The following is a 27,169-nucleotide window of genomic DNA, read 5'->3' on the forward strand; positions in this document are numbered from 1 at the left end:
TATGGATTCGTCCTGCAACAAGGATTTCGAGTCTTCGGCCAATGGCTAGCTTCCGTAAAAGATGCAAAAATTCGGGTGTCAAATTTCAATTTAATCTATATATGTATGTGTATAGGTGCTTAGTCAACTAACTATTTTCTTTGTTTATGACGCTTCGGTAATATTTCCATCACAGCCTGTTAAAGAGCTTTTGAATTTACAGTGTCGCTTAAAATAAAATTCCACAATTTTAATATGCAATAAAATTTCCGTACATTTAAATATAAATATAAAACAATATATATTTAATGGAGTTTTGAAATATCACACGGTTTATCCGTTAATGTTTATATGAGCAAATTAGTTACCTATATACGTTTTTTAAAGTTAAACCAGAGAACGTAAATATACGTTCTCTGGTTAAACTAAAGCAGATGTTTCCATGTAAAACATTCGCATGCTTTTAGGCGCCCAAATGAGAAATATCTCCAGATAACGTATATTCAGAGAACGTATATCATAGACAGAGAACGTTTATCACGGAGAAGGGGTACTCGGCAGAGATGAGGGAATTTCACCACAGACAGATTTTAAGCGTGTTTCACCAGATTTTTGCAGCAGGAGACTCAAAAATAGCAGAATTGAGCAATTTCAATGTAAAGAAATGTACGCCTGCAGATTCGTTTATTTTCTATGCGCAACCCACTCGGCATATAATTTATAGATGATCGGTATATATTTGGTATCAAAGCATATACTTAGAATATAAGTATGTATGTATGTATATTAAAATTTACCTACATATGTATTTCATGATTCCATAAAATCATTAAAAATATATAATAGAGCAAAGTTTGCATTATTCTTCTTCCTAACTGGCGTAGACATCTCAGTATATACTATGGTAGACACACCACCAACAATGTCAGCCTGGAAATCCAACGCAGGATAACTCTTGCCAACAGGTGCTACTTCGAACTGAGAAGTCAATTGAGAAGTAAAGTCCTTCCTCGGCGAACAAAAATAAACTCTATAAGTCACTCATTATTCCCGGCCTGCTATATGGTGCAGAGGCTTGGACGATGACAACAGCAGATGAGTCGACGTTGCTAGTTTTTGAGAGAAAAGTTCTGCGAAAGATTTATGGTCCTTTGCGCGTTGGCCACAGCGAAAATTGAATTCGATGGAACGATGAGCTCTATGAGATATGTATGTATGTATGTATATGACGACATTGACATAGTTCAGCAAATTAAAAGACAGCGGCTACGCTGGCTAGGTCATGTTGTCCGAATGGACGAAAGCACTCCAGCTCTGAAAGTATTCGACGCAGTATCCGCCGGGGGAAGCAGAGAAAGAGGAAGACCTCCACTGCGTTGGAAGGACCAGGTGGATAAGGACCTGGCTTCGCTTGGCGCGCTTCTGTTATCTCGGCTATAATCGCGCAAGCGGTGTCCACGCCAATAAAGAAGAAGAAGATTATAAACTAAGCTTTTCCATCATCCTCAATTATACAATGTGCGTTCCGAAGTAAACAGGACTTAAAGAAAAAACAGAACAAACGGTTTTTTCGGCAAAATCAATTTATTTTATTCAAAATAGTCTCCTTCTGCTTCAAAAGTATGTCGAACGAGTGCTTTAGCTCGTTGGATGGCATGGCCGCCAGTATGCCGGTGCAAGCCTTTTGAATGGCCTCCGCGTCTTCATAACGCGTTCCTTTCATGGGCAAATGCATTTTTCCGAAAAGAAAGATGGGAGATCAGCTGAATACGGGGAGTGGTTAATGGTTAAAATGTGATTTTTGGTCAAATAATCGGTCACAAGCGTTGATCGATGAGACGGCGCATTATCGGGCAACAAACGCCAACTTTCATCTTCGCGATATTCGGGCTGAACACGTTGAACAAGGCGCACCAAACGCTTAAAAACTCAAAGGTAGAATACCGCATTAACGTTATGGCCGGGTGGAACAAATTCTTTGTGGACAATACCCTTGGAATCATAAAAACAAATCAGCAATGTCTTCATTTTTGACTTCTCCATGCGCGATTTTTTTGGGCCGTCCGGTGCCTTCCATTCAGCATTTTGGCGTTTCGTTTTGTTATCATATTGGAAACACCACGTTTCGTCACCAGTCACAATATTGTAAAGGAAGTTTTTGTCCTTTTTGAGCTCTTTAATGATGTCCTTCGAATGTTGGATTCTGATAAATTTTTGGTCGTCAGTCAATATGTGTGGAACAAATTTTTGAGGAATTCACGTACAGTTTCGATGGAATTTCCAGTGATCACGGGTTTTGATAGGCCCATATGTTGATCGTCATTTATGTCCTTACGACCACTTTGAAAACGTTGAAACCACTCGTGCACTCTGCAACGGGATAGGCAATCATCGCCATAAACTTGTTTCATCAATTGAAAAGTTTCGGTAAAAGTTTTACCAATTTTGAAACAAAATTTAATGTTGGCTTTTTGTTCGAAGCTCATTTTCGCACTGATAACACAAACACTGACACTTAAAACGCAATAACTTCACTTCCAATCAATGAAATATCATGAAATTCTCACTGGACAATCGATAAAGATAGCAGATTCTAATGCACCAGTTGACGAATAGAGGGCGCCACCAGGGGGCGCTCCTGTTTACTTTGAAACGCACCTTATACACTAGATTAAAAGTTTTTACAAAAATTTTTTTTTTCAACCGTGTAACTTCAAATCCTTTTAAAAAAAGAGTTGGGCGTACATATGCAGTGTCACCTGACATTTGCGTTATTGCTGTTTTTGTGCCAATTCCGAGAAACAGCACCCGGATAGTTGTAAGTCGTCTAAATTCGATATTTAAATATTTTGGATCGCAATTCATCAATATTGTATTGTACACTTTCAATAAATATCGTGATCTCTGATCGCGGCCAATATATGTATATTGAACATGTAGCAGTTTCTATTCATTCCATTCAAATACTCGCAGCAGAACAACTATTCGAATATAAACGGTTTTTTGGTTATTCGAAAAGTTTCAAGAGCAGAATTCCAGGAAGTTTATAACCCCGATAAGAATATATCGGAGACCCTATAAAATGTCATATATATATACATATGTACAAGTGATTAGTGTGATGAGGTGGGTTGATTTTGCCATATCCGTTTGTCTGTTTGAACCTACGCTAACTAGGCCTCAGTTTTTGAGACATCGACCTGAAATTTCGAAGATGCCACTTTCTCCAAAGAGGCTACCCATTTATCGGAACCGTCGATATCAGATAATTCCATACAAACTTAACTATCAAAATTATGTTAACTTTTTGTATAAAACACGGATGTGAATTATATAGTGTCGTACTCAGAGGCAATTTGTAGGGGGCGAGGGGAGGTCTGGAATATCTGTTGGTTGGTTGGTTTGTTCGAGTTTTGCATCATGTTAAAAACGTGATAATGACAATATGTATTTTTTATTGTTTAAGGTAAAGTCAATTATTCATTAAATTATATTAACTTTTCTACTGAACAGAAGCAAGAATGCAAAAGGTGTTTATAAAACGATATCCATATATCTATGGATTATCGATATGCTATCGAAAGAATTAAGCAATATCGTCGATAACGATTCATCGCTAAAATAAAATAACAACAATTAAAATTAAACTAAATTAATATTTATTTATTTCTTGTATAAAACACCGGCGATTTTGTCATCTATATATTGTATATAAAAGAAAGTCGTGTTAATGGCACAATTTATTATAAATTATATTTGAAATCATAAGCATGTGTTAAATATATATGTAGGAAGCCTTTGGATATTTTGCTAAAAGATTCTCCTATCTTACATACTTGAAGTCTGGAGCCACTATGTCCAGCGAAGGTAGCTATGGCGTCACTAAGGTCATACAAGTAATTACTAAATTTAGAAGTGTTTCGAAAGTATTTTAACAAAGCTGCCGTTTGGTCATATTAAAGAGCACAATGAATGCAATGCCCAAATTAATGGCAGACCATTTTGTCAGTTAATACTCGTGGTAGACGTTTTGAAAATTAAACAAATCTCTTAATGCCGAAAATGTGTGAAATTGGTCAATGAATTATCTCGACTCATATATTCTACACATAAGGAATTTCGATATTCTACCTGTATATATAAAATTCCTGAAAAATATGTTTCCAAGTATAGCAGCCAAGACCTTTTTCTGCCCCAATATATTCTTTATAAAATAATGTTTTACTCGTAATGAAATTTATTGGAAAAGTTTTATAAAAATACATGGTTAAGCGCTGAATATGAAGGGAGTTGGTGTAGACCTTGGGTCTAAAACATCCCAAAGTCTCTCTCGACAAACAAAAACCAAACTCATAATTCCATGCACCATATAGCAGGACGGTGCAGAGGCTTGGACGATGTCAACAACTGATGAGTCGACGTTGCGAGTTTTCGAGAGAAAAGTTCTGCGAAAGATTTATGGTCCTTTTCGCGTTAGCCACGGCGAATACCGCATTCGATGGAACGATGAGCTGTACGAGATATACGACGACATTGACATAGTTCAGCGAATTAAAAGACAGCGGCTACGCTGGCTAGGTCATGTTGTCCGGATGGACGAAAACACTCCAGCTCTGAAAGTATTCGACGCTGTACCCGCCGGGGGAAGCAGAGGAGGAGGAAGACCTCCACTCCGTTGGAAGGACCAAGTGGAGAAGGACCTGGCTACGCTTGGAATATCCAATTGGCGCCACGTAGCGAAAAGAAGAAACGACTGGCGCGCTGTTGTTAACTCGGCTATAATCGCGTAAGCGGTGTCTACGCCAATTAAGAAGAAGAATGAAAGATATTTCTGGTATAAAGCTGATTAAATGAGATATAAAATTTCGGAACCTGGCAAGTGAGACGAAAGATTTCTCTAAGGAGTCAAAAAATATGCAATTTAAGGAAGCTTTAATAATTTTTTTTTTTAAATACATTGACTAGCTGCGAAGTTATTCCGTTGCTTGGCACTAAATTAGTATATCTGAACTTTCGTGACTGCTATTTTTACAAAATGACGGATAAATGAGTTAAATCGAGAATTGGAGATGATCTTTATTGTCCTTTAGCATGTTTACAGTATCTCAAATTCGTGCAATATTATTATTAGAGGCTCTGACATAGATATCGTAATAATAATGCTTAAAAAATCGCCTCATATTTGGATGATTACTGGGTCCGGAAGCCATGAAAGGTTTATTGACACCACCTAAATTGAAGGCAGATCATTGACAAAGACTTTGATTGGTTTTCATGCTTTCGCGGAATGTAATTCCAATACAGTATTTTTGAATAAAGGAAAGATGAGACTTTACTTTGTTGAATAAACATGTTGAATCTCGATGTTTGGGAAGTGCTGACTTAACTCAAAATATGTTAGAAGGAATACAGTTGTGTTATATGGAAAGAAGGAGTGTTTGTACTCCCATTTCGCCTATTTTCATACTGTAACATAAGAATGTCATGATAATAATACATGTAAAATTTGAAATTCGAAAAGCAGGCCCCGATATATGAGTTTTCACCGAAACATGAGCAGCGCCACGCCCCTTGCTAAACGTTTTTTTATGTCATTTGGCGTGCAAAATTTAGTTCGTCAGCGCTTTCATTTATTGAGTTAGCACACTTTTAGTAGTTTTGAACATAACCATTATTTGGGGAGTATGCGGAGATTTTCTAAATTTTTTTTTTCAAAACGTCTGCCGCAAGGTAATAACTAACAAAATGGTCTGTCATTAATTTTGGGCGTTGCATTCATTTTACTCTTTAATATGACCAAACGACAGCTTTGCTAAAATACTTTCGAAATCCTTCTAATTTTTGTACCTTTTTGACGCCATAGCTACCTTTCCTGCGCTTAGTGGTTCCCAATGTCATGTAAGGAGAGACTTTCAGCAAAATATCAACTTTGGTAAAATACATGCAGCCTGCCTGACTGGCTCTTAGACTATACTTCTCAACACTTACTGCCAACAGAGTTGTTTTGTAAATAAATGGCTGCGAAGTCAGATCCTAGACTGAGGGAGTGTTCCCTGTTAGTCGTCAGTAAGAAGGGGCATTCTATGATTCTTAAAAAGTTCCCTCCTCTTCCCAGTAGTACTGATTTTTGAAATCCTATAGACCTGAATTTAAATACATTCCCTAACATTGTCTTCCCTTTAAGAGAAGAATGAGAAAGGGACGAGGTGGACAGCGGCACAGGAATAAGCATCTATACAGATGATTCCAAACTAGGAAACAAAGTGGAAGGTGATGTATTCTGTGCAAAACTTGATAACAAAATCGCCTTCAGTATTCCAGATACTGCAGTATCTTCCAATCGCAGATCACAGCGATTGGAAAGCATTCTAGTGTTGACAAGCAGTGTGCTAACAACAAGAAGGAATATTTTCATATACGTGTACAGATAGTCAGGCGGCTGTGAGATCACTAAAGTCTCAAAGGGCCTCGTCTAAGATAGTAAAGGAATGCCTTGATCTCTTGGTGGATGTAGCATCCTACTTCACGATCAACCTGCAATGGGTTCCAGAAAATAGTGATATCCCTGGGAACTGTGAAGCAGATGAACTAGCCAGAACAGGCACCACTCTACAATTAGACTCCGAAAAAGAGGGAATTTACATACCTCTAGCTGCTTGTACAGATTTGCTAAACTGCGGTTAAACGTGGCAGGAAAGGAACATGGGCACACACATGCCGACTTTTAAAATTTAAAAGGAATGATTCAATCTGGTAGAGGTGATAACAGGTCACTGTATAATTGGCAGACATTCTAGTAGACTAGGAACGCCATACAACGACTACTGTAAAGTAGTATTTAAAACCATGGATCGAGGGTTCTTCGACGACGTCTCCTAGTACTTTATAAATCTGTGGATACAAATTCTGTTGGTTTCTTTAAGAATACAATTGGTGTATTGTTTCCCTCTCTGATCTAAACACCAATGCAATATACATACATACTTATATTGCAAAGATAACTTTTGATGAAACCGATACCATGTATCAGGGTAGAGCAAATCTTGTAGCAATGAAACTGGGAACTTAGTGCACAGCTCTTCTTTTATAATGTATCGAAGAAAATATAGAAGATATGAAGGTTCCCAGAAGGAAGTTTCGCTCCCTACTAAGACAAGTAGTGAACAGACAGATGCTATAAGACCGTAGAGCCTTATCGCATGTTTTAAATTAATGTATGCGGTTGAAATCTTCTCGGAAGTGGACATAGAAGGCTGAATGCGCTGACCTAGGCCAAAATTCGTTTCTCCTTCAACGTTTTTATTTTCTTCGAAACATTTCAGTTGTAGCTTTCTTTAGAGAATCAATATTACATCTCATTACAGGTATTTGTACATATATTTAACTTTTTAAGTAACATGGGTTGTTAAGCATTTATTTATCTGATATCTATGTAAATCTCTGTGCAAGCAAATATAAGACCCAGTGATCGTTTAAATAACAGAGTCGTGTTCAAATTGTGCGCAAACAAGTGCCTCAAATTCAATATTAAATAGTTCTGCGGTAAATTACCTACAATTGCGAGGCAAATTGTTTTTGATGTGGCTGAGCTGCATGCGATGTTTAGTTATCGTGAAGCCGTATCTCCAACCAGGCTCATGTGTATTCGTTTTTGCATCACGCAAACAGGGTGCTCACAAATGTTATATGCAGTACTTCCTTGACTGCATAGTTTGTTAGCGAGACGCTACAAACTCAAGCTTTTATAAAGTGTTGCATAATATTTGAACGCTCGTTACGTTATATGGGACTTAAAAAGAACGAAGTTATTGCGACAATTTGTAGACAAAATTTATCATATGGAAATTTCAAATCCTTCCACATCCTTTTTCCCTTCAAATTTTATCACTTGCACAGACAGACAGGATGTAGGCGCAGGCAGATATCGACGACTAAATTCTTATCTTCATAACTATCATTTATTTATTGGTCTACAACTTTGCTTCCGCCGTTTTCCAATAGATATCTCTAGGGTCAAGCACTGGTCGATTAAATCGATCTTGGACATTTGTGTCAACACTAACCCAACAAAATATTTGTAGAGTTCTGTTTGCATCCCAAACTTATTCTTAACTGAAAATGTCACTTTTTGAGCCGAAATCTCGACATTTGCGGGAAATTTTTTCTTTTTTAATTCCAAGAAAATTGCGGCTGAGGCTCAACGAATGCTTTCGGATACGTACGGTGAGGCTGTCCTAAGTGAAAGGACATGTTGCGAATGGTTTGAACGTTTTAAGAATGGTGATTATGAAGTCGAAGACCGGCATGGTGTTGGAAGGGAGAAGATTTTCGAAGATGCTGAATTGGAAGCATTACTCGACCAAGATGCGTTTCAAACCCAAGAAGAATTGGCCGAATCGTTGCAAGTGACACAGCAAGCCGTATCAAAACGCCTCAAAGCCATGGTGACGATTCAGAAACAAGGAAACTGGGTTCCTTACAACTTGAAACCAAGAGATATCGAACGGCGCTTCTTTGCGTGTGAACAGCTGCTTCAAAGGCACAACCGAAAGGGATTTTTACATCGCATTGTAACTGGCGACGAAAAATGGGTCCACTACGTTAATCCTAAGCGAAGAAAATCATGGGGAAAGCCTGGACATGACTCCACGTCGACGGCAAACATTCACGGCGCCAAGGTCATGCTCTGCATTTGGTGGGACCAGCTGGGGGTGATATATTATGAGCTGCTAAAGCCTAGTGAAACCATCACATGAGATCGATACCGAACGCAATTTATGCGTTTGAGCCGAGCACTAAAAGAAAAACGGCCACAGTACGAGTAAAGACACGATAAAGTCATTCTCCAGCATGACAATGCTCGGCCTCACGTCGCAAAGGTGGTCAAAAAATATTTGTGAGACGCTGAAATGGGAGATCTTACCCCACCCGCCGTATTCTCCAGACGTTGCGCCGTCTGACTACCACTTGTTCCGATCGATGGCACACGTTCTAGCTAACGAGCACTTCAGTTCTTATGAAGAAGTCAAAAATTGGATTGATACTTGGATCGACTCGAAAGATGAGAAGTTCTTTCGTCACGGAATACGCATGCTGCCAGAAAGATGGTCAAAAGTAGTAGCTAGCGACGGCCAATATTTTGAATACAATTTTTGTAAAATATACAATAAAGCCTTAAATTTACAAAAAAACGGCGGAAACAAAGTTGTAGACCAATATGTTTGTTTTGATCGCTTAAAATATTTCATGCTGTAGTGACAATTTTCACATTCTTCTTCTTTCTTTTCTTCATCTATAACACATTTAATCGGAGATGGTTGGTAAATTCCAAACTGCGGGGTTGTAGAGCTGCTTTAGAAACGATATAGGAAGGTTTAAACATTACTAACGACTCGCGAGTAAAGCTCGAAAAAATATTTCGAGTTAAAATTGCTAGCTGTTTTACGGTCACCCTGTATGGTTGTTTAATACTTTTATATAACTCTTCAGCCAATCGTCAGCGCAACTGTGACTGCTGCCAAATTGATATGTCATATTAAGAAACAATTTTAAATAACTACCCTATCATGACAATCAAATAGGTAGGCAGAATTGCATGTAGATATACATACATACATATGTATGTGCGTATGACACGGTTTGGCGGAACAAGTCATATGTGACAGTACACTGGCATGTATGCATGAAGGTATTCTCTGTCATTTCACACAAATTGGCAGGCAAAACAGAAAAATTACATCGAACGACTTCTACCACCGTCTACTCAGTGTCCATAATTGCACTAACAATGTTAAGTAATTGAGGCGAATATTAATACAATATACTACAATTATCATTGCAATCCTTATTGGCACACATATCTGTTTCACTCTTCCCACACGCCGCAGTTCACATAAAAAATGTATGGCAAAAATTTTCGCCCGTCCGGTTAGCTTTGTAAGGAATTCTTTGGGCGATTCGTGAGGTGTCTCAGTGTAAGTAATTGTGAGTGTTATCCTGAGAGCATAGTGATAAGCTAACTTCAGCTAATAATTGGGTATCTGACGTTTGCTCCGTATGTACCTATGTATGTACACATATACTGTTAGCAAAACTTCATAACAAGCCACCAGAATGGTGGCAATCGTTATATTGGGTATATTGGTTCAGTTCACCGGAATAGGGATGCAATATATTTTTTAGATATACTTATGTCGGTTGGATTAATTCGTGAACCGATTTCATTCATTTTCAGCACAAAACTACAGTACACGTAGGTGTCGTCTGGGTTTTAAGTTACCAAGAAGATTGAATTTTTATTTTATTATGTACAAGCGGCATATGGAAGTGCTTACAATGGTTCTAATTAGACAATTAGATTAGTGGGTATATGATCTTTCACCTAAATGTGTACACTACCACGCCCACTGTTTTTTATGCTGAATCACATACAAACCTTCCGTACTATATCTACGGTATAATTACATGCTTCTGATTTTTATACTCTTGCAACATGTTGCTACAGAGTATAATAACCTAACGGTAGTTTGTATCACCTAAAACTAATCGAGAGAAATATAGGGCTATATATTTATATTGTATATAAATGATCAAGATGACCAGATGAGTTGAAACCGCAGGGCAGTCTGTCTACCTGAAACTTGGAAAAAATTAAGATATAGTAACTAAAATTGGTATACGCGTGTCTTGGCAAAAAAAAGAGAACGAGTTCATAGATGGGCGTTGTCAGGCCACTGTCACGTCCACAAAACGTCATTATGCGAAAACCTATAAAGAGTCATAACCAAGCACTAAATTAAGATATTCAACTAAGAAATTTGACACAAGGGATCGCAGTAACAATAAGTACCTGTGAGTTTAAAATTTTTGAAATAGTCGCTAGGGTGGCCCCGCCCTTTAATTGGTTTAAAGTATATATTTCCTAAACAACTTAAGCTGCAATAACCAAATTCGCTCAGTACAAATCCTTTAAGTATCTCTACGGACACTGTAAAAATTGATGAAATTCATATAACGGTACTGTTAAAAACCCCTAAAAGTGGCAGTAACTACACATGCAAAATAAATAATAGTTTATACTCGAGATGGTATTTTTACTCATCCAGGCAGTTAGTCACCCGGATTTCAACTCGTCTCTTCATCCTGATCATTTATACTACTGAAAGTAAAGAACACGGCTACGCTGGCTAGTCATGTTGTCCGGGATGGACGAAAACACTCCAGCTCTGAAAGTATTCCGACGTACCCGCCCGGGGAAGCAGAGGAAGAGGAAGACCTCCACTCCGTTGGAAGGACCAACAGTGGAGAAGGACCTGGCTTCGCTTGGAATATCCAATTGGCGCCACGTAGCGAAAAGAAGAAACGACTGGCGCGCTGTTGTTAACTCGGCTATAAATCGCGTAAGCGGTGATCTACGACCAATTAAGAAGAAGAGAGCAGTTTTTTTAGAGTCTGGGTGACTAGATTTCGCTAACTTGTAACAACCCCCCAGATTAGCTGTTGTACTGTGGAATAGTAAGACTTTTTATTTTAAATCTCGTGCGAATATCCATTCGTCGAAATATTATTTCTCTGGGTGCTATAACTATCACTGACTCTGTGCCCAATGTCACATGGATATAAACAATATTGTTTATTATATGCTTGTCGTTCTGAAGTATACAAAGTGCAAAAAAAAACAAGATTACGTTGACAGTTTTCTTAGATTATCGAGGTGTAGTGCACTATTTTTCTTCTTCTCACAAAACATTCCTTAATTAATTGTATTTTTTGGGCTCTTCGAAACCAGCTTTGCGCTCGGCTCGGCTTTAGACGTCCACTTCTCATTCACAAGCCAAGCTCTCATTACATTTTCTATATATCGTTTGCATACAGGCTTAGGCCAAATTTACAATTTAAACATCCCCGGTAAATGAAAGAGCACAATAGTGTATCGGAGATTAGCTTTTGAAGCGCTGGCGGTAAGTGGCCAAGTCTCATGGGTGCAATAAATAAAAATATGTACATCATCCACTCATGTTGAGTTCATTACGCTACTATCACTTTCTTTCCTTTGAAGGGGAGCTGATGCAAATCACAGTTTGGTACTATTGTTCCACTCACACATATACATACATAGATGCATACGTAGAAATAAATGAAAAATAAATTCATTGAAATATTCGCATTTAAAACATGGCAGATGTAGTATTTCAAATAAAAACAAACAAGGATTGAACTCTCGTCTTTTGGATGGAATCGTATTTTATAGAGTTAAAAGTAAGAATGGATATATTTATAAAGAAAGTTAAAAAAGGGGAAACATTAATCCATATAAAATAAAAATAAAGAAAAAATAAGTAAGGATGAGCTAACTTCGGGTGTACCCGAACATATCATACTCTTACAACTTGCAAGGATCAAAGCCTTGGAAATACTTTCAGGTGTTGGCTAAACTTTAGAATACAAAATGTTGCATAATAATTCAATATTCGTTGTTCGATCAAATTGCTAACAACTTAATTTGCTATTTTATTAAGTTAAATTATATGTCACTGTATAGGTATAGCTGTATAGGTTCATTGAGTCTTATTGCTATAGGCTAAATTCAATATAATACATATGTACATATATTCGGGAATCACTATACAGAAGCTATTCGATCTGGCCTTGTTGCATTAACCTTTAACATTACACTAGTATACTAAAGAACATATTTTAGCTACAAAGATACATTATTATTAGAAAAACACACTCTCTCGATTTCAATAAGAGAAATCACATATTAACGCGATATATGTGGCATAAAGTCAGCCCGAATCTCGACATTTTTTTCTATTGGGTATATGGGCTAGATTAGGTTAGGAGGTCGATCCTAAGAGGGATCTCACATGAACAGCTTGCTTGGAACGCCGGTCCAGTGTGGTACCTATTAACTCCGGTTCGCCGGAGGTAATATTATCGGGTAGTTTCAGCTTTAGTCTAGTAAAGGCGGGACGGTGCAGGAGAGAGAGACTTTGACCACTTACCCCCCTCGAGAGAACGTACAGTTTAACCGAGGTCCGTTCCGAACTGATTTCTCCCTCCTCTTTATTAAACTTTTTGTCATTTTTACTATTCATGTTGTTGGCAAAGGCCCAGGAGGCCGCAGGTCATTTCGCGTTACCCAGAATGCACCACGCGGAGGCCATGCTCAATATTGCAACTAATTTTGGATATCAGGAAATTCTCATTGTGATTATCAGGATTCTCTGCTTTAAAGGCGTGGAATTTAGTAAGACCTCAATTGATTTCCTTATAACGGGATCGTACCAAAGCAGTTCTAAAATCTTAATCAGTAGATTTTTACTTGTGCCATAAGTACTCGATAGAGTTTAAATAGGGACTCGCCTTTCCAGTCCAAGCGTTGAATCCTTAGGTCGTTAAATGTATTGACCAAATCAAAATCCGAGCAAAATAGGATCATATACACCAAAATTCTAAAGATGTTTTACAAAAGATGTTCTCAATCTAAGCTTCACCATTTTGTACGATGGCATGGCGCTGAGTCCTTTGCGCATTGGCAACGGAGAATATCGAATTCGATGGAAAGATGAGCGGTATGAGTTATACGATAACAATGGCGTAGTTCTGCGAATTAAGAGACAGCGGCTATGCTGGCTAGGTCATGTCGTCCGAATCGTTCATCCGGGGAAAGCAGAGGAAGAGGAAGACTTTCACTTCGTTGGAGAGATCAGTTGGAGAGGGACCTAGCTACACTTGGTATCTCCAATTGGCGTCAAATTGCGAAACGACTTCGCACTGTTGTAAGCTCGGGGAAGCGGTGTCTACGCCAACAAAGAAGAAGAAGATGGTGCTGATTCACCGTGGAGAAAAGTAAATACAGAGCTTGATCCACAGAATATGACTACCGCGGTAAAACATGGTGGTGGGTCGCTCATAGTATGGGGTATATGGCAGCAACTGTATTCATTGAGTATACAACGAACAAATGTGATTATCTTAATAATTTAAAAGCGAATTAAGCCGAAGGTGACGTCAAATTAGGATTTGAAGAATCACTAGTTTTCCAACACGACAATGTTCCAAAATACACTACTTTACAAGAAACTCAACAATTAAAACACCAGCCCAATTTCCTGATGTGCAACCTATCGAACATTTGTGGGATTATTTAGAGAGACAAATCAGAAGACACCAAATAACCAGAAAAAAACTTTAAAAATAGCTTTAATCGAAGAATGGGCCAAGATTCCTTCAATTAAAAAATCCAAAGACTATCTAACAAAATAGATATTAACCGACCATCAAAGCACAAAAATAAACCCGTTGGAACTTTTTTTCGGATTGTATACTTAGTGCATACAGGTACATACTTTAGTGACATAATTTTTAGCTATTTAAACATTTTTTTCTCTAATTTAATAAATTATTAATTTCTTTGCTGTTTTTTGCTATTACTTTTAATTAAAATATGAAATAAATTGGATATTGTTAGTTCTTAGGCATTTTTTCTCACGACAAACCGGATAAACACAGTGCATACTTATTTTTGTGATGCATTGTATATTGTTATTGACTTAACTCTTACATTTACCTAAAATTAAAATTTTGAAAAAGTATACAAATTTCAAACGAAGAACAATATTTAAAAAAAAAAGAAAATGGCGAATACTTATTGCTTGTGCAAACAACTCATAGAAGCTATTTACCAATGATTTATGCTCCAACTGACAAATCGCAAAGATATAAATGGGAAAAAGTATGTGGTTTATCATCGATAATGTGTGAACTACATTTTAAGTTGAATGAAATAAAAGAAGACTAATCATTAAAATTACTTCCCACTCTTAAAGAGAACAAGAAGGAAACCACCATCTTCTGATAAATAGGAAATTTAGGTTGTTAACAAGTGGCGTTATGAATATATAAGTATATCCATCAAACTTGGTGAAAACATTTCTCTCTAGCATTCATAAAATTGTGTGAAAAGTTGAAAACTATTAAAGGTGAATGCGATCGGTTTACAAAAATTGACAATAGGCATATCTGTCAATCAATTCCAGCCAAATCAGATGAATTATCTTGACTTTATTATACTAGAGTTTATAAATTTATGAAATCGGGACACAACCACGCAACCGTTTTGACTCAATTGAGGATATAAAAGCTGAATCGAAGAAGGGCTCTGATGGCCATCATGACAGAGGATTTTTCCAAGTGCTACGATGAATGGAAAATTCGTTGGCATAAGTGTATTGCAGCGGGAGGGGATTACTATGAAGGAGATGAAATGGGCAAATTTCACCTTTCAATTTGATCACAGTAGTACTTATATAGCTTTGTTGAATACACTGTGGTACATATTCAATGTTAAATTCAAACATTCAATATCAATTTCAAATATAAAACAAATACAAGATATCGGCATACTGCATTTTGGTACCGAAAATGCATGAGATTGCTTATTGAATTACTTCATCACCTACATATATACCAATTCCGTTCTTACAAGTAAATAATGTTCTTAAAATCGTACATATAATATTTAGCTGCTCTTTACCAGAATATATTTTCGAAATACACGATTTTAACTTTTTAAAAGTTTCCATTGTATGTATCCACGCTTTTTATAAATAATCGAAAGTGGAAATTAACAATGAAAATAAAATTTTTATTAAAAGCCCTGAACTTGATTCAGAATCGAATACTCTTAAATTCTGATTTCCAAATAAATGGTATGAATATCACACGACTTTTTTGTAAACATTCTTTTTTAATTTAAAGTTTACTTTTTTTTCAAAATTTGTTTAAGTTTATTTTTTTATTTATTTTATTTTATATTTTTTATTTATTTTCTGAATTCACTTGTCAAATATTACATGACTTGTTTTTAGCCCGGAAATTTTAGTGCGTAATATTTTTTTCATTTTACAACTTGTGGCCTCTCATACGCTAAATGCAGAAACTTTTTTTCCTCTTAAGGGGGTATTCTGGTTTAGAAATTCGAAAAAAAAACATTTTTTTTGCATATTTTTATAGTATAACCCCTCAAGAAAATGTGGCTAAGAGGAATTTTCTAAATTCAAATTGTTTTCCGAGTTACAGCTCATTTTGTGACGCGCTGACAAAACCTTTTCGCAGCCTTTCTCAAACTTTAAACTCCTTTTTTTCATAACTACTTTTCTAGAAACGGTGTGCATGATACCTCAAGTTCTACTCAACCGATTCACATAAAATTTTACACAGAGCTTTCTTGTATATTATAGTATCGCACTACGAAGAGCTTTCGAAAGAACCACAAAAAAACAGGGAAAATACAAAACTTTTTTTTCCAACCTCCACCATTTTGTATTATAAATTTTTTTTTTTCAAAAAGGTTTCGTAGTGCGATAACTACACTTTTACTCTTCACGGATTTCGCATAAATTTCCATTTTAGGTCACGGAAAGGATTTATATCCTGCACACCAGGACAAGCCATTGTTTCATCATCATCTACTTGCAGTTTTTTTAATTTAATTTTTTTTCTTATATTATTTATGTTTTGTATTCTTAGAATATCAATAAAAAGAATGTAAAAACATGGATAGTCAAAATAATTTTTGATTTTTTTTTATCGCGTCAAAAAAACTACCCAAAATTCGGGTTTCTAAACCAGAATACCCCCTTAAGGTTATAATTTTGCTTTCTAAGAGTGTTTCCTATCTACATATTACCTACATATTATCAAAGCTCAAACAATTTTAGACACAGAATGAACTTAGCTCAATTAAATTCGAAAATCCGTTCCCAATTATTCTCACGACCTTTGATTCAGATGGCAATACAAATCTTCCACTGATTCGACACGTTAAATAAACAAAAAATTGTTAATCAATCACCCTATTAACCCGATCATTAGTTTAAGTTTAGTCTCCGACAGCAAAAATGGGGTGAGAATCCTCTGCGTTCGCACGTGTCCGGTGAATTTGAACGCCACCATCACACAACAAAATTTGTACCCGGACACTTTTTTCTGTAATGACTTATGAAGGTGCATCAGTATATTTATGTTTGACTGTAATTATTTCCACTTTAAAATTGTAAATTAGTAAAATGTTTAAAAGTCCTAAAAAATGCAAAAACTGTAAGAAAACGTTACAATTTCATGAAAATTAACGCAAACAACTGATTAACTGCCTCATTATGTACATATGCGCAAATGGCAGCTGACGTTCACAGTGAATATGTGTAAAAAATGTGACCCGGAAAAATCAGAAAAAAATTGGACACTTTTTTCTCTTTGCTTGTTAAATTTTTTATTTATTTTCTTTTTTAAATACGATTTGTGGAATTTACTCATTCAGTGCTCTGCAGCACAGTTGCTGGTACCTTTGGGAGCATACAATAGAATATTGACTAGCTTAGAGTTAATTTGAGGGTAGTTTTATCGCCTAACTGTCCCCTAACGCTAGTGGCCTTGATGAAGGCATGGCTTTTTCACGCCGCCGAAGGGAGGGTGGACAGGAGCTGGTCGTACGTTCGACGTACGCCAAGAACCGCCGTTAGCTTAAACTGATTTGATTTGGCTTTTTTGCTGGTTCCACTTCAGTTTGTTTGTTTAACGACCTTTGAAATTAAAAACACAATGCGTACAGAGACTCATCTACACTTTATCATTATCAAATGTGTCTGGTGAACACACCCAAGCAAACACGGATATTCATGTTGTTCACTTAATGAAAAGGGCTGATACTTGCGCTTATTTAGTGATTTGATTGTACACTGATTTAATTACAATTGTTTTTATGTCAGCCGATGTCTTCAACTCCTTGTTTCAGAAATTTTGACGCATTCGAACTCAGTTGCCTTTGTGGCCACAGAGATGAGAAGGTAGACATACCAGTATTAAAGAGAATTCATATCTATCTATTGGCAATGCAATATTTATTACTTGAAAAATATGTAACAACACCTATTCCATATTAAATCCATGAGTTCATTTGGAGATAATAAATCAGGTACAGATGTTTCACGTTCTTATTCATATCCATAGGTAGACTACCATTGACGACATTATTTCTGAGTAGTTTATGCGAACAGTCGTCGCGCTCGCGACTTGGCACTCACGTCACTGTTGACAGTCATAACTTTGAAGTTGTAGATAATTTCGTCTATCTTGGAACCATCGTAAACACCACCAACAATGTCAGCCTAGAAATCCAACGCAGAATAACTCTTGCCAACAGGTGTTACTTCGGACTGAGTAGGCAATGGAGAAGCAAAGTCCTCTCTCGAAGAACATAAACCAAACTCTATAAGTCACCCATAATTCCCGTCCTGCTATATGGTGCAGAGTCTTGGACGATGTCAACAACGGATGAGTCGACGTTGCGAGTTTTCGAGAGAAAAGTTCTGCGAAAGATTTATGGTCCTTTGCGCATTGGCCACGGCGAATACCGCATTCGATGAAACGATGAGCTGTAATATACATATATACGACGACATCGACATAGCTCAGCGAATTAAAAGACAGCGGCTACGCTGGCTAGGTCATGTTGTCCGGATGGACGAAAACACTCCAGCTCTGAAAGTATTCGACGCAGTACCCGCCGGGGGAAGCAGAGGAAGAGGAAGATCTCCACTACGTTGGAAGGACCAAGTGGAGAAGGACCTGGCTTCGCTTGGAATATCCAATTGGCGCTACGTAGCGAAAAGAAGAAACGACTGGCGCGCTGTTGTTAACTCGGCTATAATCGCGTAAGCGGTGTCTACGCCAATTAAGAAGAAGAAGAAGTTTATGCGAATTACCTTTGAAACGAAAAATGTCTTTTGGTGCAAATCAAAAGTATTAATATTTATATTATATGTGATATGGATAGTTCTTTAACAAGATTTTTAATTTCATATTGTAGATTTGTTGGTTTGATCGAGGTCGATCGATCTCAAATTATTTTCTCGACTTTTCCAAGTTGTGTGTAGAGTGTAGTGGGGCGTAGCCATGCTTCTGACTAAGCAGCTACAGTCGTAGGACTATAAACAATTCCCACTCTTGCGCCCTCGCCGTGCACCCTGGAAACGTAAGTAATAACCGTTTTGTAAGATGTGGTAGCCACGGTAGCCGGTCACGGCTAAAAGAGAGGAAGCTTTAGCGAAGCCACTGCGACATATTCGCATATTCGGTATAAGGATTCGCTGAAGTCTAATTGCAGCGTCTGTTCACCAGAGGTGCGGGCCTCGATCTTGAAACAAGTGGCTCGCTATATAAATGTTTATAAAACTTAATACTACTCCCTTACCGAGATTATGCGCTGGGTTTTGGACCCGCCACTTAGAATCCACCCCCAATGAAAAGGAAGCAACAGCTTTGCATAAAAGATGACTACTGCAAACGTAATAAGGACTATTATGTCCGGTCCATAAATTGGGAAGGTACCAATGCCCAGCTGTTTGATACCATTGTAAAAGTAAATGCCGAGATCACCGCCGTTCAAAAAATGCGATGGACGGTACAAGAACGGAGGAGAGTAGGTCGTTGTGACATTATCAACTAACGCTAATTCGGTGTGGGATTCGCCGAGTCCTGGCATTTACCCCGGTAGATGCACGTCTAGTTGCAATCCGTATCAAGTATCAGCGAAGTTTTTCAATATAACATTGATTTGCAGGCGCGCCCGACCGAATAAAAGGACGATATGACCAAAGATGCCTTTTATGAGTGGCTGGAGCGCGTTTGTGACGATTGCCCCCACCACGATGTAAAAATTGTGCTTGGCGACTTTAACGTCAGGGTGGGCAAAGAAGGCATCTTTGGTACAACAGTTGCAAAATTCATCCTCCATGGCGAAACCTCTCTAAATTGAAGGTTGAGGCTGATCGATTTCGCAGGGGCCCAAAATATGGTTGTCTGTGCGCGCCCGCCCCTATACAACAATGTGTAGTGTCGAGAAGCTACTAGCACAAACGAGAGCGAAACAGTCTTCTACTCGACTTACACTCCTTACACTTCTAGGAAAAGATGCGGCGAAAGGTTTCAAGACTGGAGCATATTCTTATAGAACCCAAGGTAAAGATCTGGTAGTTGATGTCAGAGCATACTGAAGTTACAGAGTACACTTCTCCAGCCTACTGAATGGCAAGGAAAGTGTAACTACTGGAGATCGATGACGATGGAATAGATGTTCCGTTGGCCGACAACGACGAGGTTCGAATAGCAATTACCCGCCTGAAGAACAACAAAGCCGATATAATACCAGCCGAGCTATTCAAATACGGCGGAGAAGAACCGACAAGTTGCATGCATCAGCTTCTTTGAAAGATACGGTCGGATGAAAGCATGCCTGACGATTGAAACCTAAGTGTGCTCTGTCCAATCTATAAAACGGGGGACCCCACAATATGAGCCAATTACCGTTATATTAGCCTCCTCAACATCGAGTATAAGGTTTTATCGAGCATGCTGTGGGAAAGACTGAAGCCTACCGTCAACAAACTGATTGGACCTTATCAGTGTAGTTTTCGACCTAGAAAATCTACAATCGACCAGATTTTTACCATGCGCCAAATTTTGGATAAGAACCGTGAAGGAAGATCTTCGTCGATTTTGAAGACGCCTTCGACAGCATGAAAAGAGACTGCCTCAATGCCGCTATGTCTGAACTTGGCTTTCCCGCAAAGCTAATACCGCCGCAAAACCAAAAGCTCCATCTTGATCGGGAAGGACCCTCTCCGAGCCCTTCTATACCATACTAGCTTTCAGTCAAGGAGACTTTCTATTGTGTGACTTTTTTAATGTATTGCTGAAAAAAAATATCAGCTGCAGAGCTGAATAGAGAAGGTACCATCCTCTATAAGAGTGTGCAGCCGATGATATTGATATCATCCTCAACAAACGCGCCAACACCATCAACAACAATATCAACCTTGAAAGCTAACGCAGAATCACTCTTGCCAACAGGTGCTACTTGACTGGCTGATTGAAGAGATCCTTCAGAGTATAGAAGAAGAAGAAGTTTTGCATTTTTGACAGTATTTTCCTAAATGTATTAAATTATATTACATAATTTCAACTCTCCCAGAAGCTCGCATTTGAAGCGACCTTGTTCGGAACTTTTTAGAAAATTATTGTCGCTGAAATCAGTTTCGAATAAGCGTAGCAATGAAGTGTTATTTTGTGTAAAGCTTGTGTGAGTGAAATGCCCAAAATTATCCCGGGATTGTGTTTGATTCACTTTTGGAAGCTCTTAAAAGTTGTGGATCCCCTGTCCCCTGTGGTAGATATTTTCGTGTCAACACTCTTTTCAAAGAAAGCCTTGCTAGAGCCCCTTGAAATAGTTCTTGTAATCGTAATTAGAATAATATTTAAGCATCAATCACACAATCAGGAGTTTTAATTTGCCATTTATGTGATTCGGTACTGAATGACAATCCTTAAAACCTTTCTACACTTCGGAGGTTTTACATCACCCGTGAAGTTACAATACCAAAAATTAAGTCCGGTTATACTATGTATATATAGTACTTAAGGGTATATCAAACCTCGTAATCCCTCCTTTAATTTTTTTACTACTTATTTAAAATGTATATCTACATACATACATATGTCTCTATATGTATGTGGCATTGATCGGATAAGTTTTTTGTTGTTATCCTCTCAAAATAAGCATGTAGCATGTGGCACGTTAGCAGGCGAGGGCTCGCCTTGATCGCTCAATATGTAGTCGATCTTCGCCGCACGCTGCTGCCCATTTTTCGCTCAGCCCCTCGATCGAAAAAATGTTGAAAACGAGTTTGCGTGCAGTACCTACATTTTCACTCAAAAACACACAAACAAGGTATATGTACATGTGTGTGGACCTCTGCATGCTATTACCAGTGGACCTAATTATTGTGGCAAGCCTTTGAGTTATAATTTGCCTGATTGATTTACATAACGATGCAAAATGATCAAGACATTATTTTTTATTATCGCATACAAAGATGCAAGAGCTGAACTGTTAAAGACGGGTAGGCACGATAATTGAAAGTTGTTTGTTGCTTTTTTGAACTCCTTTCTGGCCGGTCTCTGCCTACCACAACTACCCTTTCATGCCCTTTCATAGTGTTAATAATTGAGTTACAGTTAAAATATGTTTATGAATATATTATTATAAAATTTAAAATGGGAACATTTAGTGATTGATGCGCTAACATGTTTGAAAAATGTGAATCAGGAAGGTGGATAAGAACTTTTATTGAATAATGTCGAATATGTGTCGGTGTTAGATATTCTTTAATATTTACAATTGTGTGCAGGCACAGTCCAAGTCCAACAATAAAATATACGATATAAATAACCTGATGTTAATGGGGTGATTTAAATATCAAAACTGTTCTTTTCAATATCAGTGGAGTTCTCCTTAAACTGGACCATCAACATCAATTTAAATTACTTAAAATATCTAATATATATGTATGTATATACATATACTTATATATGTACTCGATGGATTACCGGCCGAGCTATTCAAACATGGCGGCGAAGAACTGATAAGGAGCATGCATCAGCTTCTTTGCAAAATATGGTCGAACGAAAGAATGCCCAACGATTGGTTTTAAGTGTGCTCTGCCTAATCCAAAAAATTGTGGGAAAAATTAAAGCCCACCGTCAACAAACTGATTGGACCTTATCAGTGTGGCTTTAGACCTGGCAAATCAACAACCGACCAGATATTCACCATGCGCCAAATATTGGAAAAGACCCGTGAAAGCAGAATACACACACCACCTCTTCATCGATTTCAAAGCTGCTTTCGACAGCACGAAAAGGAGCTGCCTTTATGCCGCGATGTCTGAATTTGGTGTACCCGCAAAACTAATGCGGCTGTGTAAACTGACGTTGAGCAACACGAAAAGCTCCGTCAGGATCGGAAAGGACCTCTCCGAGCCGTTCGATATGAAACGAGGTTTCAAACAAGACGACTTCCTATCGTGCGACTTCTTCAATCTGCTGCTGGAGAAAATAATTCGAGCTGCAGAACTTAATCGAGCAGGTACAATCTTTTATATGAGTCTACAGCTGTTGGCGTATGCCGATGATATTGATATCATCGGCCTCAACACCCGCGCCGTTAGTTCTGCTTTCTCCAGACTGGACAAGGAAGCAAAGCAAATGGGTCTGGTAGAGAACGAGGTCTTCTCTCCACGAACAAAGACCAAACTCTGCAAGTAACTCATTATCCCCGTCCTGCTACATGGTGCAGAGGCTTGGACGATGACATCAACTGATGAGTCGACGTTGCGAGTTTTCGAGAAAAAAGTTCTGCGAAAGATTATGGTCCATTTGGCCATGGCGAATATCGCATTCGATGGAACGATGAGCTGTACGAGATATACGACGACGTTGACATAGTTCAGCGAATTAAAAGACAGCAGCTACGCTGGCTAGGTCATGTTGTCCGGATGGACGGAAACACTCCAGTTCTGAAAGTATTCGACGCAGTACCCGCCGGGGGAAGCAGAGGAAGACCTCCACTCCGTTGGAGGGACCAGGTGGAGAAGGACCTGGCTACGCTTGGAATATCCAATTGGCGCCCCGTAGCGAAAAGAAGAATCGACTGGAGCGCTGTTATTAACTCGGCTATAATCGCGTAAGCAGTGTCTACGCCAATAAGAAGAAGAAGTCCCCAGTTTCTGAGATATCGATCTGAAATTTTGTTCATTTGTCGGAATCGCCGATGAAGCAAACAGCTGCCAAATAAACTAAACGATCGGAATCAAGTGCTTGTAAGGAAATCTTTTTCATCTTACGAGATATCTCCACAAAATTTGGCATTAGTTATTACCTAAAGCAATAGTGCAAACTCGGAAGTAATTGTTCAGATCGTGTCTCTATAGCATAGAACTGCCACACAAATTGAACAATCGGAATCACGTTCTTGTTATGAACCTTTTGTAGTTGTAAATGGTATCATGGCTTCGGTGCAATGGAAATTAACGTTTTCACTTGTTATATCTTTAGTGTTAAGTATATATTATAAAAATCACAAAACAGGAACCAAATAACAAATACATTTTCTTTAAGGGCTACATCGAAGTAAAAAGAGCGACAACGGTCGAAATCATTTCTTATATTTCAATAAAACGTCTTTTATGAGTTCTTCCTTTGTAATATTGCAACTTTTTAAGGACCAGTAAGACCTAGTATGTATGTCGTCATGTGACACTACCATCAACCTTGACACCTTTCTTCCATCACTTTTAAATCCTGTTGGAACTGCTCTCCTTTTTGCACACTATAATTTTCTAAATTGTATTAATATTGATACAGGTAACTGGGGAGATGGTCTAGCTTGATACTCATATTTGATCTTGGTAGCAGTATAATATTTAGGATTGGTCACTTGTGGGTTTATACGATACCCCTACCGATATACGGGAATTTGTTGACATCATTTTATTAAGTAAAGCAGGAAGTTTTGCAGACAGTAAGCTTAGGTATTTCTGATGCTGATTTTTGCTAAAACCTGAAAACCTTCCGCAGAATTGTTCGTATATTTTCCCTAAGGAGCCTCAATGTGGGGATCAAATTATGTTTGTATGTGTGAAAAAATTGCGAAGCATCCTAATAGTGACTTGAAAATTAAATTATATTGTCAACAAGCCGATAATTTATCAAAATAAAGGTTGGACATAATCATGAAAACCAGAGCACATTTAATATTTTCATGAAGAAATTCGTAGTCAGGCAACGAAAAAGAAATTCTTTTCTTTGTGGAGCTGTGTATTCTATAAAAATAACCTTTCATTTTGAAAACCATAAAGTATAATTTTTTCTTTTTGATTTAGATTAATTTCCTTGGTATTTTCTATATTTAGTAATAATTTCTATTATAAGTTGGTTTTGTAGCTAATGTAAGTGTTTGAGTTTAGTTTGATAGTTTGTAATTATGCCTCTTGCGACGGTTCTCAATTCTGCGTTATGAAAACTTTCGAGTTTAACGGTAAATGCGAAATTATAAAAAATGTGAAGTTTAATTAATTTGCTCCACAAAAGATATACATACATACATACGTATTTGTATAATATAAGGTAGAGGTACCATATGCCGCAAGTGAAACCATATGGTATTTCCGATTACTCAAAGTTTTCAAAGATCGGCGGTTTGCTGATAAATAAGACATTTTAGATATTAATATTTATATGTGTGTATGCTTGTACACATACACACACATTTTGTGGATAATATGAGCAAATATGAATGCGCCGAAAGTAATATGCGAAAGGCATTCACTTAAGACCAACTGACGTCTCGGCGATTGAAAGTAAAGACAGCTGATGCGAGTTCTTTGAGCCAGCCAATATTGCCAAGGGGCTGCAAATGCCAATCAAAAATAAAAACTTCAAAAGCTTACACGAGCTCAGAAACTGCGAAATTGAATCATCAAAGGCAAATACGAGTATTATGGAACTAATACAAAATATCTTAAACTATGTCCAGATGGATGTGAGTATGCATCCACTTTGTATATAAAAATTAAATATTTTGGCGGCAACGACATGTCTACACGAACCGTTCCTTAGCATTTATGCAACATGACAAACATACAAACCTACATAAGTATATTTTTCTAAACGGCAAAATGCAGTGAAAAAAATTTGCTCTTTATTTGCGCTGACGTCGGACCGATCGTTCGACATAATTAATGTTAGTTTTAACGCTGCCTCAAAATGTTATTTCCCTTGATTATAGGAGGAAGACAAGCGGCAAGTGTTTGTTGTTCTCGCTTCGGTGTTGGTCATATTAAGTGAGCCATAGCTCATTTGTTGTTGTTATTATTGCTGCATTTACTGCCGCTAAAGCTCGCCTGTATGTCCGTCGTTCGTCGTCCGTCCCTATGGTAGCCTGACTGGCCGGTTAGTTGCTTGGCTGTTACCGCAGGCACTCATGGGGAAACATTTTATGACGATTACTGTAATTCGTTTGCCACAGACAATAATTACTTTCCATTACGAAAATGGCGGGCATATTATCACCTGAATATCACACAGCAACGGTTCTTCGTTCGCTCCACCACTCATCTCTTTGCGCCCTACAGGCTCCAAAGTCTGAGTACAGATCATTTAAGTGTGATCGTATTGACTCATTTTCGTACCACGTACGACCATTTCGCGATCGTTTCGCTATTGTTTGCTGGCTGGCGCTCCGGTTATTTGAGCAACAGGCACCACTCTTCACTCAGGCGTACGGGCGCACGGACGCTTGTCCGCTAAAGCATATATTTATGGTCATAAAATACGATAACTCAATCAAGGCCCATAAAAGTGATGTGCGCAATTTTTTCCACGATTTACCGTAGTATCTTTAGTCCGCCCTGTCTGTTTGTACTCAGCTGTTTGCGCTTGCAAATTAATTTTCAATTGAAATATGATGGTCGGTGTGTACGTTGGAGCCTGGGCGTATTTATTTTATAAGCGAATGTTGCAATGGATCATGCTTGGCAAATACAGACACACAAATGTACTTGCACCATACAAGCATATCGGCTTTCATGGGCGTCTGAAGTGAACGTTTGGAAAAGAGGGATGAATGAAGATTAAGTTTTCAGTGAAAGGAATTAAAATAAATAATAATTTATTTGCAAATAAATAAATAATTTGACCTATTATTATTTTAATTTTAATTTCTTCACTGTTCTTAAAAATGGTTTTTGCCGCTTTTATAAATTTACATACATATGTATGTATGTATGTATGTATACATATCTTCTTCTTCTTTACTGACGTAGACACCGCTTACGCGGTTATAGCCGAGTTAACAATAGCGCCCCATTCGTTTTTCTCCGTTCGCAATGTGGTGCCAATTGGAGCTTTCAAGCGAAGCCAGGTCCTTCTCCACCTAGTCTTTTCAACGGAGTGAAGTTCTTCCTCTTCTTACCCCGGCTGGTACTGCGTCGAATACTTTTAGAGCTGGAGTGTTTTCGACCTTTCGGACGAACTTGACCTAGCCAGTGTAGCCTCTGTATTTTAATTTGCTGAACTATGTCAATGTCGTTGAATCTCTCATCTCATACAGTTCATCGTTTCATCGAAGGCGATATTCGACTCATCATATGCAGCAGGACGGTTATAATGAGTGACTTATAGAGTTTGGTTTATGTTCGTCGCGAGCGGATTTTACTTCTCAATTGCCTAATCAGTCCGAAGTAGCATCTGATTAGATTTCGAGGCTGGCAATGTTTTTGCTGTTAAA

General features: G+C 37.9%; 1 pseudogene; it reads left to right on the forward strand.

The window, feature by feature from the left end:
• Nucleotides 1–3,833: 3,833 nt before the first annotated feature.
• LOC120773850 lies at nt 3,834–6,663 on the forward strand (annotated as a pseudogene).
• The last annotated feature ends 20,506 nt before the right edge of the window (nt 6,664–27,169 follow it).

The sequence above is a fragment of the Bactrocera tryoni genome, chromosome 4 (assembly GCF_016617805.1).
Source record: "Bactrocera tryoni isolate S06 chromosome 4, CSIRO_BtryS06_freeze2, whole genome shotgun sequence".
NCBI classification, from domain to species: domain Eukaryota; kingdom Metazoa; phylum Arthropoda; class Insecta; order Diptera; family Tephritidae; genus Bactrocera; species Bactrocera tryoni.